At 38.5% G+C, this 26,136-nt stretch overlaps 2 long non-coding RNA genes across 5 annotated transcripts in view; both read right to left on the reverse strand.

The window, feature by feature from the left end:
- Nucleotides 1-535: 535 nt before the first annotated feature.
- Nucleotides 536-13,588, reverse strand: LOC133243502 (uncharacterized). Of its 4 annotated transcripts, none has more exons than XR_009735098.1 (4): nucleotides 12,866-13,588; nucleotides 7,220-12,054; nucleotides 3,639-3,721; nucleotides 536-2,017 (listed from the first exon to the last, which is right to left on the reverse strand). It is a non-coding gene; the product is annotated as an uncharacterized LOC133243502 (long non-coding RNA). The 4 variants fall into 4 exon arrangements; XR_009735099.1 differs by having other exon boundaries at nucleotides 7,220-7,693; nucleotides 8,171-13,582; XR_009735097.1 differs by having other exon boundaries at nucleotides 7,220-7,332; nucleotides 7,623-13,572.
- A 4,187-nt stretch (nucleotides 13,589-17,775) lies between these two features.
- The window catches only part of LOC133243504 (uncharacterized), a 46,789-nt gene continuing 38,428 nt past the window's right edge, over nucleotides 17,776-26,136 (reverse strand). The window contains exon 3 of the long non-coding RNA XR_009735100.1: nucleotides 17,776-23,379. This is a non-coding gene — a long non-coding RNA (uncharacterized LOC133243504). The remainder of the gene's footprint in view (nucleotides 23,380-26,136) is intronic.

Consider the following 26,136-nt stretch of genomic DNA (forward strand, 5'->3'; position numbering starts at 1 on the left):
CACATATTTGACCATGTTTTGGGGGCATCATGGTCATTGTGTCCCACGGTCCTGGGAAGGCTCGTTCCCAAGTCTAACAAAGATTCCATTGACAGGCCACTCAATGTGTTATCACTAGACCAGATCTTGTAAGTAGCAAAAGTCTCTGGACCTTATCTGTTTTACTAGCCTCTTGGTCCAGGAAAATATTTCCTCTTGTTGTTTCTTCCCATATCTAGAGTTGCATCATTATAATTATCGATCTCATATGAAACTGCATATCAGCACTTTATCACAGGCTCAGTCACGTATTTGGTAACATAAGAAATAATCTTCTGAAACAAGCTACTTAGAAAATAATATAGCTAGCAGTTATTAGTAAGGTCACAAGCAAGAATTTAAGTCAAGAACTTTAATTGGATATAGCCTGGTATACCCCAGGTCATCTGTCTCAGTTAAATGATTATAGCCAATTGTTAATCTCCTGGTTGTACATCATGGAGCATCTGGCCTTTATCCAAAGATTGGTTACTGAGATAAGCTTTAGAAACAATCGTAGAGTGCCTTTTGTAATAACTTAATTAAAACTTTTAGCAATATAACATAACAATGAACTATCTCAGAAGTGAGTCTTAGTAAACACAGACCTTAATTAACAAAACTAAAACTCAATATTCGGTGAAATATATTTTTTTTTCTTTTGGAGAACTCATTGTGAGGGCATTAACACTGTAGCCAGGGAAGACTTTAACCCATCAAATAAAAATGAGGTCTGTCAGGGAGCCAGGAAAAGCCAAGTGGCCATCTTGAATTTCCCATAACTCTGGCTCTTTGCTTTTTAGCTGTTGTTTATCAATTTTCAATTTCCTGATTTAGAAGCAGGTTTTGCCAGGTTTTAAGGACATCAGGATAGCACAAGTCTAACTGTGAGGTGTTATTTTTTGTAGAAGCAGAATGAGCTTTGTCTACATGTACCATAATCTTAAATAATATTTACTTTACCAAAGTAACAAAAAGATTTTAAAAATAAATATAAATCACTTAAAGGCAAAGAAAATTATCTGTTATCAAAGCTGCATTCTAAGAACACTTTGTTCTCTAAACAGAAGACCAAATCTCAGTCCAGCTTACTGTTAATAACAAAATCTGTTTATCTGCTTAATCTTAGAAAGTCTTTTCCATAAATCTTGAAGAACTAGCAGTATTCTTCTGAAGGCATGAGAATAAAACCATGGAAGTCCTGTTTAAAATCTAATTCTATTGCAATTGACAAAGAAACCTGGTCATTGTTATATGTAACACTTTAATATGATAACTAGAACTGTAATTGACCATAGTTTATCAGGACATATCAGATCTGATATCAAACCATATCATGAATTTCACAGTTTTAAGATATCTATATTAGTAATATCAACCATACAGTGTAACTAACCTGAAAAGATTTTTTACCCCTTTAACAGTACTTCCCATGTAATTTAACATGTCCAATGAACTCAAGTAGCTTAGCTTTTGGGGATGTCTCAGGGGCCCTTTGAAGCATCCCAAAGTTAGCTAGAAGTCAAGTTATTTAGGAAGCTTTGTCAATAAATATCAAAAGGGTTTATAACACTCAGTCAGGTTCAGTTCAGTTCAGTCGCTCAGTCGTGTCCGACTCTTTGCGACCCCATGAACTGCAGCACGCCAGGCCTCCCTGTCCATCACCAACTCCCGGAGTCCACCCAAACCCCTGTCCATCGAGTCAATGATGCCATCCAACCATCTCATCCTCTGTCATCCCCTTCTCCTCCTGCCCTCAGTCTTTCCCAGCATCAGGGTCTTTTCCAATGAGTCAGCTCTTCACATCAGGTGGCCAAAGTATTGGAGTTTCAGCTTCAACATCAGTCCTTCCAGTGAATACCCAGGACTGATCTCCTTTAGGATGGACTGGTTGGATCTCCTTGCAGTCCAAGGGACTCTCAAGAGTCTTCTCCAACACCACAGTTCAAAAGCATCAATTCTTCAGCATTCAGCTTTCTTTATAGGATCATATAAGTCACTGTAAAATAATAGTTATTCACTTAACCAAAGTTAACAAAAGATTTCAAAGGTAAATATAGAAGAGATCAATTAAGAGGTAAAGAAACTTAAATCTATAATTAAAAGCAGTTCAACATCTGAAGAAAGTATGTCCTCTTAACCGAGAGAAAGGCTGAATTTTAGTTTTTGCACCAGCTTACTTTAAACTCATTTAACTGCAAAACTAATACAATTATGTAAAGTTTAAAAATAAAATAAAAGTTAAAAAAATAAAAAATAAAATAAACTGTATTTATGTTTACTAATGCATATATATGGAATTTAGAAAGATGGTAACAATAACCCGGTGTACGAGACAGCAAAAGAGACACTGATGTATAGAACAGTCTTATGGACTCTGTGGGAGAGGGAGAGGGTGGGAAGATTTGGGAGAATGACATTGAAACATGTAACATATCATGTAAGAAACGAGTTGCCAGTCCAGGTTCGATGCACGATACTGGATGCTTGGGGCTAGTGCACTGGGATGACCCAGAGGGATGGTATGGGGAGGGAGGAGGGAGGAGGGTTCAGGATGGGGAACACATGTATACCTGTGGCAGATTCATTTTGATATTTGGCAAAACTAATACAATTATGTAAAGTTTAAAAATAAAATAAAAAAAGGAAAGAGATACCTAGTAAAAAAAAAATAAAATAAACTTAATTAAATTCATTTTAAACTTAGTTAGACCTAACCATGCACAAAACTTTTTTTTCAGGGTCCACTTTTCACAAACCTATTCACTTTTTGTAACAGCCACCTGTAAGTCAGACCTACTTTCTTTTCCTTTCATAAAATGTAATTTTTATTTTTTATACCTTCTTTATTAAAAACATACATCCTACTTTCTTAGCTAGATTAGCAAACAAATATTAATAGTAGATATTTAATATTGAATATGTCCCAGTTCACATGAATCTGGAATTTATTTAGGTTAATTTTTTTGTATTTAGAATTTTTTGATTTGTAAGTGCTTACTTTTCTTTAGGCCAATTATATTAGAACTCATTTACAACTTCAACAATATTATCAGAAAAAAACAAAAGACTTACACTGAGACATACATAAATCCAGACAGACAGACTGACAGAGATCTTATAGTTTTCTGTTTGAGATTTAAAATATCTCTTTGACCTCCATTTTTTTCCCCTTTGCTTGAAGTTCTAATTAGCCCAAGTCTGAGGTCTCAGGCAAAGTTGGCTGTGTATTTCAAGGACATGGAAAGGGTTAACCACAAGCTTTTCCCTAGGCAGGCCTTTCAACAAGCTAGCTGTTTTTAATTGCATATGCAAAAAGAATTGGATTTGCAGATTCCAAAATGAAAAATTTCCCTTGGTCTGTTCAATCAGTAATCACGCACTCACAATCCTTCAGAGGCTATCACAATGCCTCCCTTCTCCTGAGTCCTCAGGCTTCCTTAACTGTTACTCCCTTCCTGGGAGCTCCAAGGAGGTCAGCAGTCAAGATACCTTCCTTCTTCTGAGTTCCCAGTTCTCCCTATCTGATGCTCCCTTCCTGGGAGCTCCAAGGAGGTGATCAGTCTCCTCTTCTACCTGTTGGGGTAGGACCTGACTGGGGACTGGCCCCAGGGCCTTACCTGATCCTGTGGCCATTCCTGGTGACTTGGTCCATCCCTCCAATGAGTCCAGTCGGGGCTCAGCCTTCTGGAGAGTCAGAACACTGGTCCAAAAGAGAACCCAGAATACCATCAGGTGGTGCACCCTCTTGTTCATCTCGGGGTCCCTTCACTCCAGCCAGGCTGAGCCACCAGTACAGTGGCTCAAGGGGCTAGCATGGTTGGAATCTTGCTGGGGCCTCCAGAAATGTTGCAGAAACCAGTACTCGAGAAATCAAGCACCACACTTGGAGAGTTGGAGAATGCAAGTTTATTATGCTGGCAGGCCCAGAGGAGTTAACACTCCAAGTTCTGAGCCCTGAACAAAGGGGTTACAGAGTTTTTATACACAAACAGGCATGATTAAGCGGGTTTGTAAGGGCTGGGCGATTGCAAAGAGTACGACAAGGGTGAGTGGGATAAGCTCCAGTTCCTAGTATTGAGTCCCCACTTTCTGAGACTACATGACCTACGTGATCCAGACTTTGCAAGGAGTCTGAGTTACAGAGGCAGAAGGAGCAGGAGGTTATGTAAAATTTTAACTTTTCCTCTTCAATGTAAGTATAAGTATCAACTACCTATAATGCCTTTTCTCATTTGATTGTCAAATGGAACATCTGATTCTAATATTCCCATGTATCAAAGCCATATAAGGTCACTCAGATGCAAGTTCATGGGGGCAAAGCCCAAAACTGCAGGTCTAATCTACACCGCCTTTGCCTTCACACATTGCCACACAGCTGATTGTGCTACTGCCATGGTGAAGAATAGGGCTCCTAAATTAGAAACTAAATCACCCAGAACACTTATCACTAACAAGTGTCCTAGTCACTCTATGAATCATATAAATCTTTTGTGCAAGGGTCAAGGGGATGGTGGACAGACAATATGTGCAGCACTACTGGCCAAGGGCTGTATACTCCATGGGGCCACAGAGTCAAGGACACAACTGAGTGATGTTCACTTTCTCTACTGGCATGTAAAACACTATCAGTATCAACCACTTGGTGCATATGATTAACTATATTATAGATTCAATAGATACTTTTAAATCAGATTTACACATTTTAAGAATAATTGAATTGGTTGCACAGATATTATAATAAGGAGTCAATGATAGAGGATCTTATATGCTAAACTTAGTTTTACACATTTCAGCAAAAATATACCACATTAACCTCATGTCATAATAATATTCAGAAAATTTTCTACAGCTCTTGTTTGGCTTTTGGTACAGATCTGCATTTTCCTAACAGCTGGGACTGTATAAGTTTAAATCTGGTGTAAATTCCCCAGCATATTTCCTTCCTTGCAGAACTATTGTGGAACTTTTACAATTTGAATTATCATGGTAATTCAGAGGAAGTTATGTAGCAGCCACTGGCTTATTCACATGTGATGACACATGAAGTAGGCCTTATTTTGTATTTCAGGAAATTGAGTGGTCCGTTGTACCTTTCTTTTCTGGAGGTTGAAAATGTTAGCTAGAATAAAAGAGATGAAGATAAAGCACAATTGGTCAGACTCCCTAGAGGTTTTCATAACATTCATTCCTAATCTTTCAGGAAAAAAAATCTTCAACTTTGCTTTCTAGGAAATAAAAAAATTCTGAATGGGTAATTGATTATCTTGGGCTCCAAATTCACTGCAGATGGTGACCAGAGTCATTAAATTAAAAGACGCTGGCTCTTTGAAAGAAAGCTATGACCAACCTAGAGAGCATATTCGAAAGCAGAGACATCACTTTGCCGACAAAGGTCCGTCTAGTCAAAGCTATGGTTTTTCTGGTAGTCACATATGGATGTGAGAGTTGGACCATAAAGAAGGCTGAGTGCCAAAGAATTGATGCTTTCGAACTGTGGTGCTGGAGACTCTTGAGAGTCCCTTGGACAACAAGGTGATCAAACCAGTCAATCCTAAAGGAAATCAACCCTGGGTATTCACTGGAAGTACTAATGCTGAAGCTGAAGCTCCAATACTTTGGCCACGTGATGCGAAGAGCTGACTCATTGGAAAAGACCCATATGCAGGGAAACATTGATGGCAAAAGGAGAAGGGGACAGCAGAGGATGAAATGGTTAGATATCATCATCGACACAAAGTACATGAATTTGAACAAACTCTGGGAGATAGTGGAGGACAGAGGAGCCTGGCACACTTCAGGGGGGTTGCAAATTTGGACATGAATTAGAACTGAACAACAACAGTGTACTGAATAACAGGAAACAAAGAAATTGTCCTCTCTGAATTTGATAGCTGGAGGGGAGAATAATGGGAGTAGGGGAGGTAGGGAAGCACAGTTAACTAAACAGTATTCATAGCTGCTCCCCTATCCAACTACTTGCCTGCTTGTTTTGGGGCCTTTAGCTGGGCAAATTTGGAGAAATAGCATAGTAACTGATGATAGGGGTTGGATAGATTTGCTCTACATTGTTAATGGCAGAGGAAGTGGTGAAGACAAAGAATGTATTGGATTGTATTTGAGGAAAAAGATGATAGGGGCTGGAGGAGACTAGGTTTGGGAGTTTGGTAGAGGGAGGGGAAAGAGATTGATTCTGCTGCCAAGCATGTGATACTGTAATAGAAAGAAATGGAGAAAGAGGGTTTTAACTTGTGTTGATTGTTAAAAGGTATAGCCATGAGTAGCCATTTCTTCAGCAACTCAAGTCTACATAGCTATATAAATAAATAGATAGGAAGAGAAATAAACTGAAGGTAGATAGATAGATCAGAGAAGGCAATGGCACCCCACTCCAGTACTCTTGCCTGGAAAATCCATGGACGGAGGAGCCTGGTGGGCTGCCGTCTATGGGGTCGCACAGAGTCAGACACGACTGAAGCAACGCAGCAGCAGATAGATAGATAGATACAGATGTAAGAAAGAAAATAGCTATCATTTACTGAGAACCCACTGTGAGTTCAGCTTTTTGATACAACATCTCTAATCTTGACAAAGTAACATATTGTGGTCATTTTACAGATGAAAGAACTGAGGTTTGAAAATGTTAAAAGGCACACAGCTATTAAATGGACCTACTGAAGATTTTGACCTATGTGTGAACCCAAAATTTACGAACGTTTCCCCTCCATCAGGCTGTTTCCCCAGGCATTCTTTCCAAGCAAAGTACTGCAAGCTTTAGGAGAGAAGAATTATTGAGCTGCTTCTTTCATCTTTCTTCTGCCAACATAAATATTTCCTCCCTAAATTTATTTTAAATTGAAACAGGAGAGCTAACATTTATTACATAATAGGACATAATTTAAAGGAACAAACAGAGATTATCTGGTTCAATTGAATTTTATTTGACTTATTTCTTCAGGTAGTACTTCTAGTGGGGGTGACAGAACACACATAGAAATATAGATTCATTGGTTTGTGTCTATAATAGGCATTCTCCCTCTCCTCACACACATTGCAAGCAAATTTGTGTTCTCCTCAAAAACCCAAAGATTCATACAAAAATGAGAAAAACAAAAACCAGTACTCAAGGTTCAGTTCTCCAGATAAAACAGGAATATCATAGAAACACAAGGCAGAGCAGCTTCATTGATCATTTACCCACCTGGAATACTGTCAGCAATATTCAGGTTCGGCCCTCTTTTTCTTATCAGAATGTTTGTCTGGCAATGTTCTTATAGATTATCTATTTCTGCTGAATAACTTGAAGCAGGGCTGCTAATCAAGAGAGAAAAGAAGCTGCCTTTGGTGATGAAAATTGCTTTCTAGTGACTGATTGTGCTAATCAATCTTCTACAAGGGAAATCAGGAGTAAAAGATGGCCAATAATTGCAAAATACTGCTGCACACATGAAGAAAAATAACTGATGCACAAAACACAGAAAAGCAACTCTTGAGAAAATGTTGCAGAGTTGGCTATTTAAATTATATATATACATTGGAAAGCAGTTTTTCACACTTTAACACCTAAATGTTATTTTTAATATGTAGGTAAGGACTATGTCTACCTTACTCTGGCATTGTAGTATTTGATGACACTTCATTATCTGAGAGCTAGCTGGGATTTCTCATTAGAAATCTGAAAACATTGAAAGGTATAAAAATTATCAAGATTGTTGATGCACAGATTACATTTAGCTTCTGATCATAACTTTCTGTATATGACAATCACAAATGAATTAATAGCAGAAAATATTTCTAATGATCCTCAGCTGTCAATGTACCTCAAATAATGATCCATAGTGCTTCAGTCTTTTTCTTTAGAGTTTGCTTACAAGTTCACTGTGATCTTAACAACTGTGAAATTCATTGTAATGTTGACTCTGTAGCAAGTTTTGTGCAGACATTGTAAAGTAGAAAATAAAACCAATACTCTTTCCATTTTAAAAAGTATGAATGGTCTTTCAACCTTTTGTGCATTTAAACCAATTTTTCAGGACTTTATGTAACATAGGAGCCAGCTACATTAGAGATCTGGAACCATATATGTGAGTAAAATATGTGAGATAATGCTTGAAATTTCAGAAATCAATTTTGACTTCTTAGAAGCACATACCATGTTTCTTCAATCCTGAGAGAGCATCAGTATTTGTGAGATTCACTGAAACAATTATGGAATAAATATGTCACAAATTAAATTATGACATTGCATTAATGAAAGTCCTACATGACACATCATCTGGTCACACCAGCTTCTTTTTGCTTTGAAATTTTCTTCTATTTCCAAGTGATTTGGAATTTTCTCCTGCTTGAAGTATCAGGCAATTTCAAAACAAAGTAACAAAACCTAAAACAGTAAAATCTCTATAATGGGAATCTCTCTATGATATTATGAAACCTTTTTTGTATTTCTTTGCATGAAATCATGAAACTGTAATCACTCCTTAATGATAAGGCTTCCCTGATGGTTCAGGTGGTACAGAATCTGCCTGAAATGCAAGACACCAGGGTTCGATCCCTAGGTCTGGAAGATTCCCTAGAGAAGATAATGGCAACTCATTCCAGTATTTTTGCCTGGAGAATTCCATGGACAGAGAAGCCTGGTGGGCTACAGTCCATGGGGTCACAAAGAGTCAGACATAACTGAGTGACTAAAGTTTTCACTTTCACTCTGATGATAAATATTTGCGTTAATAGTATCAAATTTGTGCACTACTGCTGTATTTTTAAGGCCAAATAATTCTATATTTCAAACCAAATGATACTGATAATTTTGTAATGTAACGAAACTTAACATGTTTAGTAACATAACTCAACTGAAATGATGTTAAAAGCTACAACCAAGAGTGGATATGTACAGGCAATGATAAATAGACATAACTAGCAGTTGTAAGAATCCAGACACATCCTGATTTCAGAGAGGTTAAATATAAAAAAAATACGTATCTTAGAATTGATATTATACAGTAATATATTGCAAGGTGAAACTTTAGAGATGAAAATGTCCAGTTCCTTCATTTTTCATAGTAGCTCTGTTGGACTGCACCCTGCAGACTTACAAGGCCTATATTTGCCCAGCTTCAAGACCAAAGAAAGAGTCTGGAGTCCCTGACAGAGACATCAGTAGTTTAATGCATGGGGGAGCTTACACGTCTGAAGCAAGGTCCTAGAGCAACACCCCACCATATATGGCAGATGGCAGGCACAACACGGCTGCTGTCTTTCCTCCTGGGGTTGGGGGTTGGGAGGTGGCCAGTTGTAGGGAGAATTGACATCACATTGTCTCATCAGTTACCAGGGAAACCTGTAGAGGGGCATGCTCCTCACTGTCCCTTTGATAAGAACAATCACTAACTGGGGTCTGGAGCAAGTAGGGAGGTCAGTTCTGTGGGTAGAGTATAGATGAAGCAGGTACTGGTTGGGCAGCAGATGTGCAGAGAGCAAGACAACAGCCATCTTGAGTGGCCTGGCCGTATAAGCTCCATAATGCTCAACGAATTAAGAAAAGCTGTCCCAGATGGTGGTAAAATCTAGACAAAAATCCTAATTTTTAGGACAACAACTTATCCAATTTTGGTGATCTACAGCTTTTGAATGATTTATTACTTTATGATTTTCTCATTAACTTGTGTTTAAACCTGTTATTTGATTGAGGACAGATTTAACTCATCATTCTTTTAACCACTGGTTATTGAACAAGATGCTTCTATAGATTACTAAGTGAATCTACTGACAATATAAACTGTTAATCCATTATGTAATTTCAATATTTTATTTAGTTTCTAGTAACTAAAATATACACAGAAGAACTGTACAAAAAAAGATCTTCAAGACCCAGATAATCACAGTGGTGTGATCACTGACCTAGAGCGAGACATCCTGGAATGTGAAGTCAAGTGGGCCTTAGAAAGCATCACTATGAACAAAGCTAGTGGAGGTGATGGAATTCCAGTTGAATGATTCCAAATCCTGAAAGATGATGCTGTGAAAGTGCTGCACTCAATATGCCAGCAAATTTGGAAAACTCAGCAGTGGCCACAGGACTGGAAAAGGTCAGTTTTCATTCCAATCCCAAAGAAAGGCAATGCCAAAGAATGCTCACACTACCGCACAATTGTACTCATCTCACACGCTAGTAAAGTAATGCTCAAAATTCTCCAAGCCAGGCTTCAGCAATACGTGAACCGTGAACTTCCTGATGTTCAAGCTGGTTTTAGAAAAGGCAGAGGAACCAGAGATCAAATTGCCAACATCCGCTGGATCATCAAAAAGCAAGAGAGTTCCAGAAAAACATCTATTTCTGCTTTATTGACTATGCCAAAGCCTTTGACTGTGTGGATCACAATAAACTGTGGAAAATTCTGAAAGAGATGGGAATACCAGACCACCTGATCGGCCTCTTGAGAAATTTGTATGCAGGTCAGGAAGCAACAGTTAGAACTGGACATGGAACAACAGACTGGTTCCAAATAGGAAAAGGAGTGCGTCAAGGCTGTATATTGTCACCCTGCTTATTTAACTTATATGCAGAGTACATCATGAGAAACGCTGGACTGGAAGAAACACAAACTGGAATCAAGATTGCCGGGAGAAATATCAATAACCTCAGATATGCAGATGACACCACCCTTATGGCAGAACGTGAAGAGGAACTCAAAAGCCTCTTGATGAAAGTGAAAGTGGAGAGTGAAAAAGTTGGCTTAAAGCTCAACATTCAGAAAATGAAGATCGTGGCATCCGGTCCCACCACTTCATGGGAAATAGATGGGGAAACAGTGGGAACAGTGTCAGACTTTATTTTTCTAGGCTCCAAAATCACTACAGATGGTGACTGCAGCCATGAAATTAAAAGACGCTTACTCCTTGGAAGGAAAGTTATGACCAACCTAGATAACATATTCAAAAGCAGAGACATTACTTTGCCAACAAAGGTTCGTCTAGTCAAGGCTATGGTTTTTCCAGTGGTCATGTATGGATGTGAGAGTTGGACTGTGAAGAAGGCTGAGCGCCGAAGAATTGATGCTTTTGAACTGTGGTGTTGGAGAAGACTCTTGAGAGTCCCTTGGACTGCAAGGAGATCCAACCAGTCCATTCTGAAGATCAGCCCTGGGATTTCTTTGGAAGGAATGATGCTGAGGCTAAAACTCCAGTACTTTGGCCACCTCATGTGAAGAGTTGACTCATTGAAAAAGACTCTGATGCTGGGAGGGATTGGGGGCAGGAGGAGAAGGGGACGACAGAGGATGAGATGGCTGGATGGCATCGCTGACTTGATGGACGTGAGTCTCAGTGAACTCCAGGAGTTGGTGATGGACAGGGAGGCCTGGCGTGCTGTGATTCATGGGGTTGCAAAGAGTCGGACACAACTGAGCGACTGATCTGATCTGATCTGAACTAAAATATAGAATTATTATAATTGATTAATCTTCCTGACATAATACTTTCATTCTGTGAAATTAAAAAACTTCCTTTTGTTTGCTGCATCATTTCTAGATTTCTCCATCCAGTTTTTAAGACCTTTCATGATTTAGCCTCATCTCAAGTACTCAATTTGATTTCTCTCCTCTTAAAACCATTTATCCTGTTTTTGCTTGCCATTTTTACTACTAATAAAATGCCTGGAAAATTATCATTTAATCTCAGTTTTAATTACTGACCATGGAATCATCTGAAAGTTAAGTAATTTATTGTATTAATTGGCTTTGGCTGCTAGCACACAATGTGCCCCATATCTGGGCTTGACTGTTAACTCACTTTTCAATGCATTTCACAGAACCAGAAAAGTAGGATCTGGAGTCAACATACCATTGGCTATGAGCTGTCAATTTTGACTTCTTTATCTGGCTTTTACAGTCCTTTTTAAAACTGTTTAGTGACTTTAGTGGTGTGCAGTAAACCTTGTCACACATCAGGTATATGAGAAGGCATTCTCAAGAAGAATATCACCTTTTCTATTCTTTTCTCATGACAACATATCTTTGTCAGTAATGAAGCTTCTTCCTAAATCAAGAAACCAAATTTAAAAATGATTAAATCAGGCATAACTGAATACATTAAAATTATTACCATATAACAGATGGTTGATACTGACTTCTGGTTTTTATGTCTCTCACATATCTAATATGTCAAAAAAAAAAAGTTCTCAAGATATTGAAGGACTAACTTTATATGACAATAAGAAACTAAACAAACTTGCTGCTGCTACGGCTAAGTCACTTCAGTCATGTCCGACTCTGTGTGACCCCATAGATGGCAGCCCACCAGGCTCCCTGTCCCTGGGATTCTCCAGGCAAGAACACTGGAGTGGGTTGCCATGTCCTTCTCCAATGCATGAAAGTGAAAAGTGAAAGTGAAGTCGCTCAGTCGTGTCTGACTCTTTGCGACCCCATGGACTGCAGCATACCAGGCTCCTCCGTCCATGGGATTTTCCAGGCAAGAGTACTGGAGTGGGGTGCCATTGCCTTCTCCAAAACAAACTTACCCGTACCTAAATATGTTTGTCATCATTCAGAAAGTATTCTGAATCAGTATAAGTATGTTTAGCTATGGCTCAAAGGACTAAGAAGGAATTACATGTTGTTTGAGTTGGTTTGTGATAGGTGGTAATTTCCTTTCAACTTTGCTCTTCTTTAACTTAACAGACTGAAGTCCTAAGAACATCTTTAACCTGAAAGCCACGATCATTCTACCATAAAGATTAGTCAAGAAACATCAGTGTCAAACTTCTGAAACCCAAATTCAATGAAATATTCTATAAAACTGTCAGAGAGAAATGACATGTTATTTATGGGGGAAAAACAATTTAACTCACAGGATACTTTTCCTCATAAATGGTAGAGGCCAGAAAGAAGTGGCACAACATCTTTCAGGCATAGGAAGAAAAGAATTTCCAATTCAAAATTCATTATCCCATGACAACATCCTTCAGGAAGGAAAGGGAAATAAATACATTCTCTGATGAAAGAAAATCAAGACAAATTTTTGCTAGCACACCTATCCTAAAGGAATGGCTAAAGAAAGTTCTCTAAAAATAAAGGAAATTTTAAAAAAAGAATCTGGAACATTGGGAAGGAAGAAGTAACAATGAAAAGAGAAAAGGCATGGATAAATATAATAGATTTTACCTCTTTTCTTGAATTTCTAAATTATGTGTGGGGGTCATAGCAAAAATTATGACTGTCTTTTATGGTACTCGGCATATAATGGAAATGCATACACTATACAAGATGTGAGTAAAAAAATGTTCAGAGAGAGGCAACATTTCTATACCTGACTCTAGCTGGTAAAACATCAGCACCAATAGGCTGATGTTATTTCTATATAATGTTATACATAGAGTAACATCAACAGAAAGCTGTAAAAACAGAAAGACTCAAAACACTATAAACTAGTGAAAATAGAGTTCTTAAAAATGTTCAAGCATACAAGAGGAAGGCAGGCAAAAGAAACTAATGAAAACAGAAAGAAACAAACAGAAAACAAGAAAGAAAATGTCAGTCTTAAGCCTTCACATTTCAGTAATTGTATTAAATATAAATTCTCTGATTACATTAATTAAAAGAGAGATAGAAAAAAGGATTAGTCAACAACACATATGATATAAACTGTTGATCACATTTTTATTTCAAATAAAATTATGCTGTCCTACTTAATGAAAGATATTGTGATTCAATTATCACGTTTTACATAGTAAACATATGCACCTTATATATATATATAATACCATATAGATATGAGATTTCAGATTTATTGTGAAGATTAGCTTTACAAATTCAGGCTTAATAAATTAAATATCAGAAAATAAATTATATATTCAAAAACAGATCCCTTAATTAACATGGTGGAATATAGATGACCACTAGAAATTGTCGTTCAAGCAATTTCTCAGTATACATAAAAAGTAAATCATATACTAACTTTTTTTAAGTTTTAGTTAACATATTTTTTATTCGAGCTATAGCAAGTTTTAAAAGCATATCATATGATACAACTAATGTGGCCCTAATTAAAATCTGTACATATTACATGTAGCTACTAATATATATTTATTTATCTAAATATTAATATTCAGAAGGTATATCTCCAAATGTAAAATGAGAACAGTGACTATAAGCCAGTGGTATAACATGGCATTATATATATGTTATACCATGGTATAACATGATATAAGATTGGTATAAGCCATGGCATTATGAAATACTATTCTGATACATTAAAATGGGATTGATTACTTTGGTGTTTTAGTATGTTCATTGTATGTTATTGTTCTTTTTTTCTAGTACAGAGCATTCATATTTTCTGGAAGATTTTTTCATAATACAATATGAAAATATTCCATTATGCCTACTGATTTAAAAAAAACTATCTACTAATAGGCCAGGATATTTGCTAATTGCATGACAGTTGTCAGATATGCATTCTTTGATCATTTTGGTTACCATCAAAAAATCTATGGTCATATCTATAGAACCGATAGATCCTTATTCTGACAAACCTATGTAACCTATGCCTGCAGTAGGTATAATAATTGGTAATAGGATTGTTTTTAGAATGAAATGCAATAATGTATTAAAGTATCTAGTGTATTGCCTAGAAATAAGTAAGCATTCAATAATAATAGTTAAATTTGTCATAATAAAAACATATTATTTTGTATGTTTTTACTGACATATCAGCAAATATATGCATCTTAAAACTTATGACAAAATTAGTTAAATAATGTTAAACCAAGAATCGAGGACTTTATTACATCTAATTGGAAGCATGCAGACCTTATGCTTACAGATACACCAAAATTCCATGCATATTTCACCAATCAATTGGTTCTGTGACCATCTGAAGGCAGGCAGATTCTTTACCAACTGAGCTATCAGGGAAACCCATTTCAAGTAATAGCTCTTCCAATTCACAGATTTCTATTTAAAGAACTAAATTTACAGTTATATTAATCCAGAATTAATGTATTATAAATCTCATTTCACCTCTCCATACTTCCAAATTATTTTTCCAGCCATGTCTGCAATTCTTAGAAAAAACAATTAGGTTAGGGAAGAAAACTATGATCTTCTTGTTAAAATGAAACTTCCAATAATACTAAAGTAAGAATTTCTTAGAGGACAATCATCACTGTATATCAAAGCTCCAAAATACTTCCTGAAATTTATTTTCTCTGTGTTTCTTGCTAGTTACTATGCGTGTGTGCATGCTAAGTCACTTCAGTCGTGTCCAACTCTTTGAGACTCTATAGACTGTAGTAGTCCCCCAGGCTCCTATGTCCATGGAATTCTCCAGGCAAGAATACTGGAGTGGGTTGCCATGCCCTCCTCCAGGGGATCTTCCCAAGTCAGGGATCAAAGCTGTGTCTCTTCCATCTCTTCCAACTCCTGCACTGGCAGCCGGGTTCTTTACCACTAGCAATCACCTGGGAAGCCCCGCTAGTTACTATAGAGACTACCATATCAGCCAGGGGTGGAAATGGAGACTGGAAGGGAGACAAGCAGAGAAACTCCCTAAGAGCCACAATACTCATCTCTGAATATCTTACAGCTTTGTTGTCTTTATTAAAGGTTCATATAATGGCTTCAGTTTGTCATAGTTTGTTCATGAAGCAAAATCTCTCATGTCTTTCGTGAAAAAAGAGCTTATACATGATTCTAGATTTTTGGAGGTCTAAATTCAACAAAACAAAGTCCAAAATGAGGTTCTTTTCTGGCCCAAATTTGACTTTGCTTCTAGGTTCTACTTTCTTGTCTAGAGATTTAAGTCTTCCCAAGCATTAACACAAGAAAAGCCCACTTTCTGAAAGAAGACTGCAGGAAAACTTAACCACACTTTGTCATACTCGAAAGTTTGTCATACTCGAAAATGTACAATAGATTTACACCTACCATATCAGGTATGGTTTCATAACACAGTATTCTCCATCCCCTCAAAAATCAAAGTCCTCATTTTATTTACCAGCCATTCTGGTGTATTAGGACTAGCAGACTAACAGAATGGTCAAATTACTGTAATAATGTCAAATTACTGTAAATCCATTTACTAAGGAGAACCACTATTGCGACTCCTTTTCATTTTTGCAGGACTCCCTTTGGCCACCTGATGTAAAAAGTGGACTTATTGGAAAAGACCCTGATACTAGAAAAGATTGAGGGCAAGAGGAGAAGAGGGCAACAGAGGATGAAATAGTTGGATGGCATCACTGACTCAATGGACGTGAGTTTGAGCAAACTCGGGGAGATAGTGAAGGACAGGGAAGCCTGGCTTGTTGTAGTTCATGGGATTGCAAAAAGTTGGACACAACTTAGCAACTGAGCAACAACAACACAATCTAAAGAATGGCAGTTACTGATTCTGTTTGGAAATACCAAATTATTTTGATGCTATCAGGACTTATTAATTTGAATATTTCCAACTTAACTGATCATCACCAGAAGATGGCATAAATATACTAAATAAGAACATGAATATTTAGAGACACTTTCCTTACTGAGGGAAACAAATAATGTTCTAAAATTATACTGCACAATCCAATTTTAATTTGTTTCCTTATATTCTCACACAGTTCTTCTTTACTGTAGAGACTGGGTGTCTGATAAAAATGCAAACATATTCTTTTCATCTACATTAATATCAATAACTAGAATTTTTAAAAGGCAGAAATCTGTTTCAGTCTAGAGTCATATCTGGAAAAAATAAAATCTTTATTTCAGTTGATATTTTTCAATATGAAATACCTATTTTTCTTGTCACTTTAAAGGAAATAAACATTGATAAATGTTATTAACATTTAATGAATGATTAATAGCACTGCCTTTTCCATAATAATTTATTATAAGAAGTGTTTTATCATGATCAAGAGCCATGTAAATAATTCTATGCATTGCCATTTATAAATGCTTTATAACAGTTTGAAAGAACATTATTTAGAACCTGTTTCAAATATGAAAATGGTAAAAAACAAGCCTTCTAATGCCTGAATCTTTAAAGTCTGTGTTCTCATTAATCAAGTTTCTTAAATCATTCCTAAATGTTACCTCAATTCAAAATGCAACTCCCATTTCTTATTCAGATTTGCCCTCAAATAGGAATAGAACAAATCTACAGCACTCAAGCCAAAGCGAGCAGTAGGCCAACGTGTAGTGGTAGCAAAAGTCCTAGAGCATTATTACCTGCCATTGAAGCTTAGGATGTTCTGGTACTAATTTTAGATAGATTTTTAAGAGATATAGTAGGAAGGAGTTTATAACAGATTTGCACATAAACCTTTCAAGCTAATTTACTGACATTAAACCTAACTTAGAAACGAATGTCACCTTTCATTGGAAAATGGGAAATTTCCAGCCATATGTGGCATTTTTCTCCTCTCTGGCCTCTTAATAGAAATGTAATCTTAATTCTGCCATTGAAGATCCATTGTACATAATAAGCCTTCCAGAAACTGGATGAGAAGGAAACTTCTCCCTGGCCTCTCCTGACGGTAAGAAGTAAAGCAGTCTCAGATCACTTGAGGGATTGGAGGTGGAGGGTGGTGTGAGGGGATTGCTTAAAGGTTGACTACTCCTTAGCCATGGTCAGAAATGAGATTTAAGGAATTTAAGAATACTTTGATAGTACCTCTTCTCTTTCATGCCTTTCATCTGCTTGTTTCAGGGACTAAGTCATTGGTTAAATTCTTGAGCATGTGTAATCAGCAATACCACACTCAGGTAAAAAATATATATATATATATATTAAAGTAAAATAAACAAACCAAAGAAAGGAAATAAAATAATAAGGCAACTCCTACAGTATTATGTGTGTGTCTGTGTGTCTGTGTATGTATTAGTCGTTCAGTTGTGTCTGACTCTTTGCAACCCCATGGACTGTAGCTGGCCAGGCTCCTCTATCCATGGAATTCTGCAGGCAAGAATACTGGAGTGAGTTGTCATGCCCTTCTCCAGGGGATTGTCCCAACCCAGGGATCGACCCACGTCTCCTGCATTGCAGGCAGACTCTTTACTGTCTGAGCCACCAGGGAAGTCCCTACCATACCATACAGAACACTAATCCAAAATTTGACAAAAGGAATTCCACATGTAAAAGGATATATTTTGCATCCACTGTAGTTGTTATTTTGTAAATAGGAGAAAGCTGTCTACCATCTCTACTCCTTGGGCCTTCTCCCTTGGTTTTCTCTTTAGCATTAATCTTTCTCTCTTCACCACCCTCTACTCAGATCTACCCTTCCTGCCTCCAGCTCCTCTCCTCTCCATTGTATCTGCAGAATCTTTTTCCTAAATATAACTTTGATCAGAACACTCCTTCAAGGACCTGTCCTTCCTTACATTAGCATGTCTGACCCAAGACTCTCAGAACACATTTGTCTGTGGACACGTCACAAGGTGTTTGATGAAAAGAGGAATCTTTGATCAAATACACTTGAGAAATTCAGAGTAAACAGAATAAAGTCCATGTCTCTACTTATTATAATCTTTGATACCCCCAAAACTTAGTGTGAATTTTTAAGTTAGAACTAAGATATGAAAAGGGAAAGTGTTAGTCACTCAGTCATGTCCAACATTTTGTGGCCCCATGGACTGTAGCCCATCAGGCTCCTCTGTCTATGGAATTCTCCAGGCAAGAATACTGCAGTGGGTTGCCATTTCCATCTCCAGGCAATCTCCCCGACCCAGGGATTGAACCGCTTCTCTTGCATTGCAGGCAGATTCTTTACTCTCTGAGCCATCAGGAAAGCCTAAGATATGAAATACTTCTTAAATTTATTGGTCCATCAGAATCCATTCTTACAGAACATCATCTTCCAACAACTCAAAGGAGACTTAAGAATCCTTTTGAGATGCTGGTTGACAGTATAATGAATCAATTATAAATCTGATGTTCCATGAACTTCACAATAGGGCCTTGTGTTAGTTTACCAGAACTGCCATAACAAAGTATGATAAATTGGGTGGCTTAAAACAACAGCTCTTAACGCTTGAAGTTCAAAATCAAGGTGTTAGCAGGGCCACGCTTTCTCTGCAGTCTCTAGAGGAGGACTCTTTCTATACCTCTCCTTGGCTGCTGGTGGTTGCCAGAATTTCTTGACATTTCTCACCTTGTACTTGCATAAGTGCAATCACAGTTGTATTATATGACTCAGAAATATAACATACTTAAGAGAAAGCATGACTTCTTATATTTCCTTCTACTTCATAGCATACAATAACTGAAAATATTTTATCAAGCATGTCCACTGTGTTATTAAATTTGTGATTGGTAGCTATCTGTAAAGGTGCTGTCTAATATTGTCTACTCAAACAGTTCTTTTTCCTGAATCTTCTGCTATATTCATCACACTGTGCTGTTGACATCCACCTGCATAAGGAACCTGGAGGCAAATATTTCCAATATTTTCTAATATGGAAGAAATAAGTCTATAAATTGATTTCCTTGAGAGAAGAAATATTTTAAAAATAAAGTGTCTGGTACTCAAAGGGTCAGTTCAGAGTTTGTTTTGTGTTCAAACCATAACTTCTTTCTGCTCTTGGAACTTGACTCTTGGCAGAAAAATAGGTCTAAAATGTTCTTTTGGGAGTCAGAGAGAAGAAACCAGAAAGAGCTGATGCTGATGTTTGCAACAAACTTTGAAGAATTTGGTAAATGTTCCATTTATCCTAAGCTAACCTTTTGACAATCTTGGAGGAAAATCCCTTTATAATAATGGATTCTGAAGGTATATATATTTGTCTAGGCCTGGTCCCATAGCATGGACAAAAATGAAGCCTCTACTTAGTCACTTTGCTACACGCACATACACATTCATAAATATATACACATATCACACACATATTTTAATAAATAAGCACATATAGACACACAGACATTCATAAATACATGCACATTCGTAAATACACACATACAGACATGCATGCACACACTAAAATGCTGCACAAATCCTTATATATCTTGAATATTCTTAATTTTCCAGGTAAAGTGGAGAAAGAGATGTCCAGGATGGTTTCAGCATGAAATTTATGAGTTTCTACTGTCTCATCAATGAGATAAGGAAGAGGATGAAATAATGGCAGCTAATTTGTTTATCAGGAGTAAAGCTCTGGTAGCTCAGTCAGTAAACAATCTGCCTGCAATGCAGGTAGACCTGGGTTTGATTCCTGGGTCGGGAAGATCCCCTAGAGAAGGAAATAGGAACTTACTCCAATATTCTTGTCTAGAGAATCCCATGGATAGAGGAGCCTGGCAGGTTACAGTCCACGGGGTTGCAAGAGTCTGACCCGATTTAGGGACTAAACCACCAATTTGTTTATAAATTGCCTGAGGGAAGCTCCAGACCTAGGCTCCTGCAAGGAGTATCCTTTTAAAAGAATGCATGCCATATCCTCTCCCCACTTAATCTATGTGAACCACACCTGGCATTCATTTACTTTCTTAAATGCCATACCTTCTTTCTTTGAGATTCAAAACTTGGTCACTGATGTTTCTGTCACCTAGTTAACTGGTACTCTTCCAAATTCTGGGGTAAATAGCCCTTTCTTATGGAAACTTTGACTAGAATGAGTACTAGGTGAGCTCCTCCTTTTATAGTCTTTTGTAACCTTGAGTATATTTCTTTTATGGGCTACCCTGATGGCTCAGAGGTAAAGAATCCTCCTGCCAATGAAAGAGATGCAGGCTTGATTCCTGGTTTGGGATGATCCCCTGGAGTATGAAATGACAACCCACTCCAATATTCTTGCCTGAGAAATCCCATGAACAGAGGTGCCTGGTTACCTACAGTCCATGGGGTTGGACACAACTAAGCAACAACAACAACAACAAATATTTCTTTTATTATACTATTCAAAGTTACAATTATATATTGGTGTGATTATTTAATGAAAGTTTGTGTCTCAAGAAAGCAAAGGTTATCTAATTTGTATAACATTTTCTCCCCTATACCTAATAGAGTGACAGGCACACATACAGCAGATGAACCATAAATATTTGTTGATTTGACAGGAGGTCATCCCTGTAAGACCAGAAAGCACAAAGCATCACTGCCTTGTATCAAAAAAGATGAGCTAAATATGGCTAAAATTGTAAAGGAAATGTAATAGTTTACAAAGCTGGAAAGTCCTAATATGGAATGAATTTCAAGGATGATTTGATTCAGTAGAGCAATGTGTTCTTCAAGAACCCTGATCCTTTTCATCTCTCTCCTTCTGCAGCATCATCTGAGACCTGGCTTCCATCCAGGTCACAAGATGGCTGTCAAAAATTCCAAAGGTTACATGATTTCTTGTCCATATTCAGGAGAAAAAAGTATCTGCCACAGTGAAAGGAAGAAATCTACAGTTTCACAGTAACTGGCTTGGCATAGATCATATGTCCAGCACTGCACCAGTGGCTGTGGCCAAATAGGATGGAGTATGTTGACTTAACTAAGTCATTACAGGCTTACTTCTTGGTACCAATGATTTCATAAACAGGTGGATATATGAAGGAATATCTCAGTAGTCTGAAGAAAAGGAAGAGATTAATGGATATTAGAGAGACATCCTTTTCTCCTTTGCTTTTCACTTCTTTTCTTTTCACAGCTATTTGTAAGGCCTCCTCAGACAGCCATTTTGCTTTTTTGCATTTCTTTTTCATGGGGATGGTCTTGATCCCTGTCTCCTGTACAATGTCACGAATCTCCATCCATAGTTCATCAGGCACTCTGTCTATCAGAACTAGTCCCTTAAATCTATTTCTCACTTCCACTGTATAATCATAAGGGATTTGATTTAGGTCATATCTGAATGGTCTAGTGGTTTTCCCCACTTTCTTCAATTTAAGTTTGAATTTGGCAATAAGGAGTTCATGATCTGAGCCACAGTCAACTCCTGGTCTTGTTTTTGCTGACTGTATAGAGCTTCTCTATATTTGGCTGCAAAGAATATAATCAATCTGATTTCGGTATTGACCATCTGGTAATGTCCATGTGTGGAGTCTTCTCTTGTATTGTTGGAAGAGGGTATTTGCTATGACCAGTGCATTCTCTTGGCAAAACTCCATTAGCCTTTGCCCTGCTTCATTCCATACTCCAAGGCCAAATTTGCCTGTTACCCCAGGTGTTTCTTGACTTCCTACTTTCATATTCCAGTCCCCTATAATGAAAAGGACATCTTTTTTGGGTGGTAGTTCTAAATGGTCTTGTAGGTCTTCATAGAACTGTTCAACTTCAGCTTCTTCAGTGTTACTGGTTGGGGCATAGGCTTGGATTACTATGATATTGAATGGTTTGCCTTGGAAACAAACAGAGATCATTCTGTCATTTTTGAGATTGCATCCAAGTACTGCATTTCAGACTCTTTTGTTGACCATGATGGCTACTCCATTTCTTCTAAGGGATTCCTGCCCACAGTAGTAGATATAATGGTCATCTGAGTTAAATTCACCTATTCCAGTCCATTTGAGTTCGCTGATTCCTAGAATGTCGACGTTCACTCTTGCCATCTCCTGTTTGACCACTTCCAATTTGCCTTGATTCATGGACCTAACATTCCAGGTTCCTATGCAATATTGCTCTTTACAGCATCGGACCTTGCTTCTATCACCGGTGCCATCCATAACTGGGTGTTGTTTTTGCTTTGGCTCCATCCCTTCATTCTTTCTGGAGTTATTTCTCCACTGATCTCCAGTAGCATATTGGGCACCTACTGACCTGGGGAGTTCATCTTTCAGTGTCCTACCTTTTTACCTTTTCATACTGTTTACAGGGTTCTCAAGGCAAGAATACTGAAATGGTTTGCCAATCCCTTCCCCAGTGGACCACATTCTGTCAGATCTCTCCACCATGACCCATCCATCTTGTGTGGCCCCACATGGCATGGCTTAGTTTCATTGAGTTAGACAAGGCTGTGGTCTGTGTGATCAGATTGGCTAGTTTTCTGTGATTACGGTTTCACTGTGTCTGCCCTCTGATGCCCTCTCGCAACACCTATCATCTTACTTGGGTTTCTCTTACCTTGGACGTGGGCTATCTCTTCATGGCTGCTCCAGCAAAGTGCAGCCACCCCTCCTACCTTGAACGTGGAGTAGCTCCTCTCAGCCCTCCTGAGCCTGTGCAGCTGCCACTCCTTGGACGTGGGATCGCTCTTCTCGGCCACCACCCTGACCTCTGCCGTGTGGTAGCTCGTCTCCGCCGCCACCCCTGACCTTGGACGTGGAGTAGCTCCTCTCAGCCGCTCTTGTGCCGATGCAGAATGGCACTCTCAGTTGCCGCCCCTGACCTTGGGCAGGGGGTAGCTCCTCTCCGCCACACTTCTGAGAGGTCCATTGCAGCTGGAGAGCTTCTGATATCTCCTTCAGATAAAGAAGAAAAGGAAAGATATAAGCATCTGAATGCAGAGCTCCAGAGAATAGCAAGGAGAGATAAGAAAGCCTTCCTCAGTGATCAATGCAAAGAAATAGAGGAAAACAACAGAATGGGAAAGACTAGAGATCTCTTCAAGAAAATTAGAGATACCAAGGGAACACTTCATGCAAAGATGGGCTCGATAAAGGACAGAAATAGTATGGACCTAACAGAAGCAGAACATATTAAGAAGAGGTGGCAAGAATACACAGAAGAACTGTACAAAAAGAGCTTCATGACCCAGATAATCACTATGGTGTGATCACTCACCTAGAGCCAGACATCCTGGAATGTGAAGTCAAGTGGGCTCTAGGAAGCATCACTACAAACAAAGCTAGTGGAGGTGATGGAATTCCAGTTGAGCTATTTCAAATCCTGAAAGATGATGCTGTGAAAGTGCTGCACTCAATATGCCAGCAAATTTGGAAAGCTCAGCAGTGGCCACAGGACTGGAGAAGTGTTGAGGTCCTTTAATGGACTGGAACCTGGTGGTCCGGAGTCAACAATAAGAAAGTAAAGGAGAAAAAGAGGCTGATATTCCTTGGTTTACGCAGAAAGCCAATAAAGCCCCTGGCATGGAGCTTGCTCTGTTCATGGAGGCCTCAGGCGCCCTCTTGATGGGGTGAAGGTGCAGAGCGCCTTCTCGAGAGGGTCTCAGAAGCCCGGGCAGGAAAGTGAACTCAGAGGGCCTCTGCGCTGCAAAGAAATACCGTGAGAGAGAGAAAGAAAGACAAGGGGACCAGAGCTCTGATGGAGCAAAGGTGTTTTATTCAACATTGTGTAGGTATTTATACTGTCTTACAAGATAGTTATTTTCATCAGAGATAACATCAAAACTTACAAGTTATCAAGAAAACATGAGGTTATCCATATGAAAGAGAGAGTTGTAAATAACCACTTTTACCATATGGTTCATAAAAAGGAAGAGGGTACTTATCACTGTATAGAAAAACTAATGAAGGAAAGGCCTGGATTCCTCAGTCACCGGAGAGGCTTGCCTCTCCTCTTAATTCCTGAATATTCAGGAATTAATAAGGAACAGAGAATTCCTGACAGATCCAAAGCAGCACACAGGAAGCCTCCTGTTAAATGCTTCCTGACAGAAAAGGTCAGTTTTCATTCCAATCCCAAAGAAAGGCAATGCCAAAGAATGCTCACACTACCACACAAGTGCGCTCATCTCATACGCTAGTAAAGTAATGCTCAAAATTCTCCAAGCCAGGCTTCAGCAATACGTGAACCGTGAACTTCCAGATATTCAAGCTGGTTTTAGAAAAGGCAGAGGAACCAGAGATCAAATTGCCAACATCCGCTGGATCATGGAAAAAGCAAGAGAGTTCCAGAAAAACATCTACTTCTGCTTTATTGACTATGCCAAAGCCTTTGACTGTGTGGATCACAATAAACTGTGGAAAATTCTGAAAGAGATGGGAATACCAGACCACCTGACCGGCCTCTTGAGAAACCTATATGCAGGTCAGGAAGCAACAGTTAGAACTGGACATGGAACAACAGACTGGTTCCAAATAGGAAAAGGAGTCCGTCAAGGCTGTATATTGTCTCCCTGCTTATGTAACTTCTATGCAGAGTACATCATGAGAAACGCTGGGCTGGAAGAAGCACAAGCTGGAATCAAGATTCCTGGGTGAAATATCAATAACCTCAGATATGCAGATGACACCACCCTTATGGTAGAAAGTGAAGAGGAACTAAAAAGCCTCTTGATGAAAGTGAAAGAGGAGAGTGAAAAAGTTGGCTTAAAGCTCAACATTCAGAAAACTAAGATGGTGGCATCTGGTCCCATCACTTCATGGGAAATAGTTGGGGAAACAGTGGAAACAGTGTCAGACTTTATTTTTTGGGCTCCAAAATCACTGCAGATGGTGATTGCAGCCATGAAATTAAAAGACGCTTACTCCTTGGAAGGAAAGTTATGACCAACCTAGATAGCATATTCAAAAGCAGAGATATTACCTTGCCAACAAAGGTCCGTCTAGTCAAGGCTATGGTTTTTCCAGTGGTCATGTATGGATGTGAGAGTTGGACTGTGAAGAAAGCTGAGCTCCGAAGAATTGGTGCTTTTGAACTGTGGTGTTGGAGAAGACTCTTGGGGATCCCTTGGACTTCAAGGAGATCCAACCAGTCCATCCTAAAGGAGATCAGTCCTGGGTGTTCATTGGAAGGACTGATGTTGAAGCTGAAACTCCAATACTTTGGCTACCTCATGCGAAGTGTTGACTCATTGGAAAAGACTCTGATGTTGTGAGGGATTGGGGGCAGGAGGAGAAGGGGACGACAGAGGATGAGATGGCTGGATGGCATCACTGACTCGATGGACATGAGTTTGAGCGAACTCTAGGAGTTGGTGATGGACAGGGAGGCCTGGTGTGCTGCGATTCATGGGGTCTCAAAGTGTCAGAAACGACTGAGGGACTGAACTGAACTGAATGGATATTGAACAGGCATTGCATAGACTAAAATGTGCCATACTGTTGCTATGTAACTATGCAGTACATACTGGATACAGTTTATTAAGAGTATTACAGAAAAGTGATAATGAAGCTCATGGAGTGTTATGGATTCAATTGTGTCTCCTCCAAAATTATATGTTGAAGCCTTAACCCTCCAGTAACTCAGAATGTGATTGTGTTTGGAGATAAGGTCTTTAAAAAGATAATTAAGTGGGGCCATTAGGGCAGCTTCTG

Source organism: Bos javanicus, chromosome X, assembly GCF_032452875.1.
Source record: "Bos javanicus breed banteng chromosome X, ARS-OSU_banteng_1.0, whole genome shotgun sequence".
Lineage (NCBI taxonomy): Eukaryota > Metazoa > Chordata > Mammalia > Artiodactyla > Bovidae > Bos > Bos javanicus.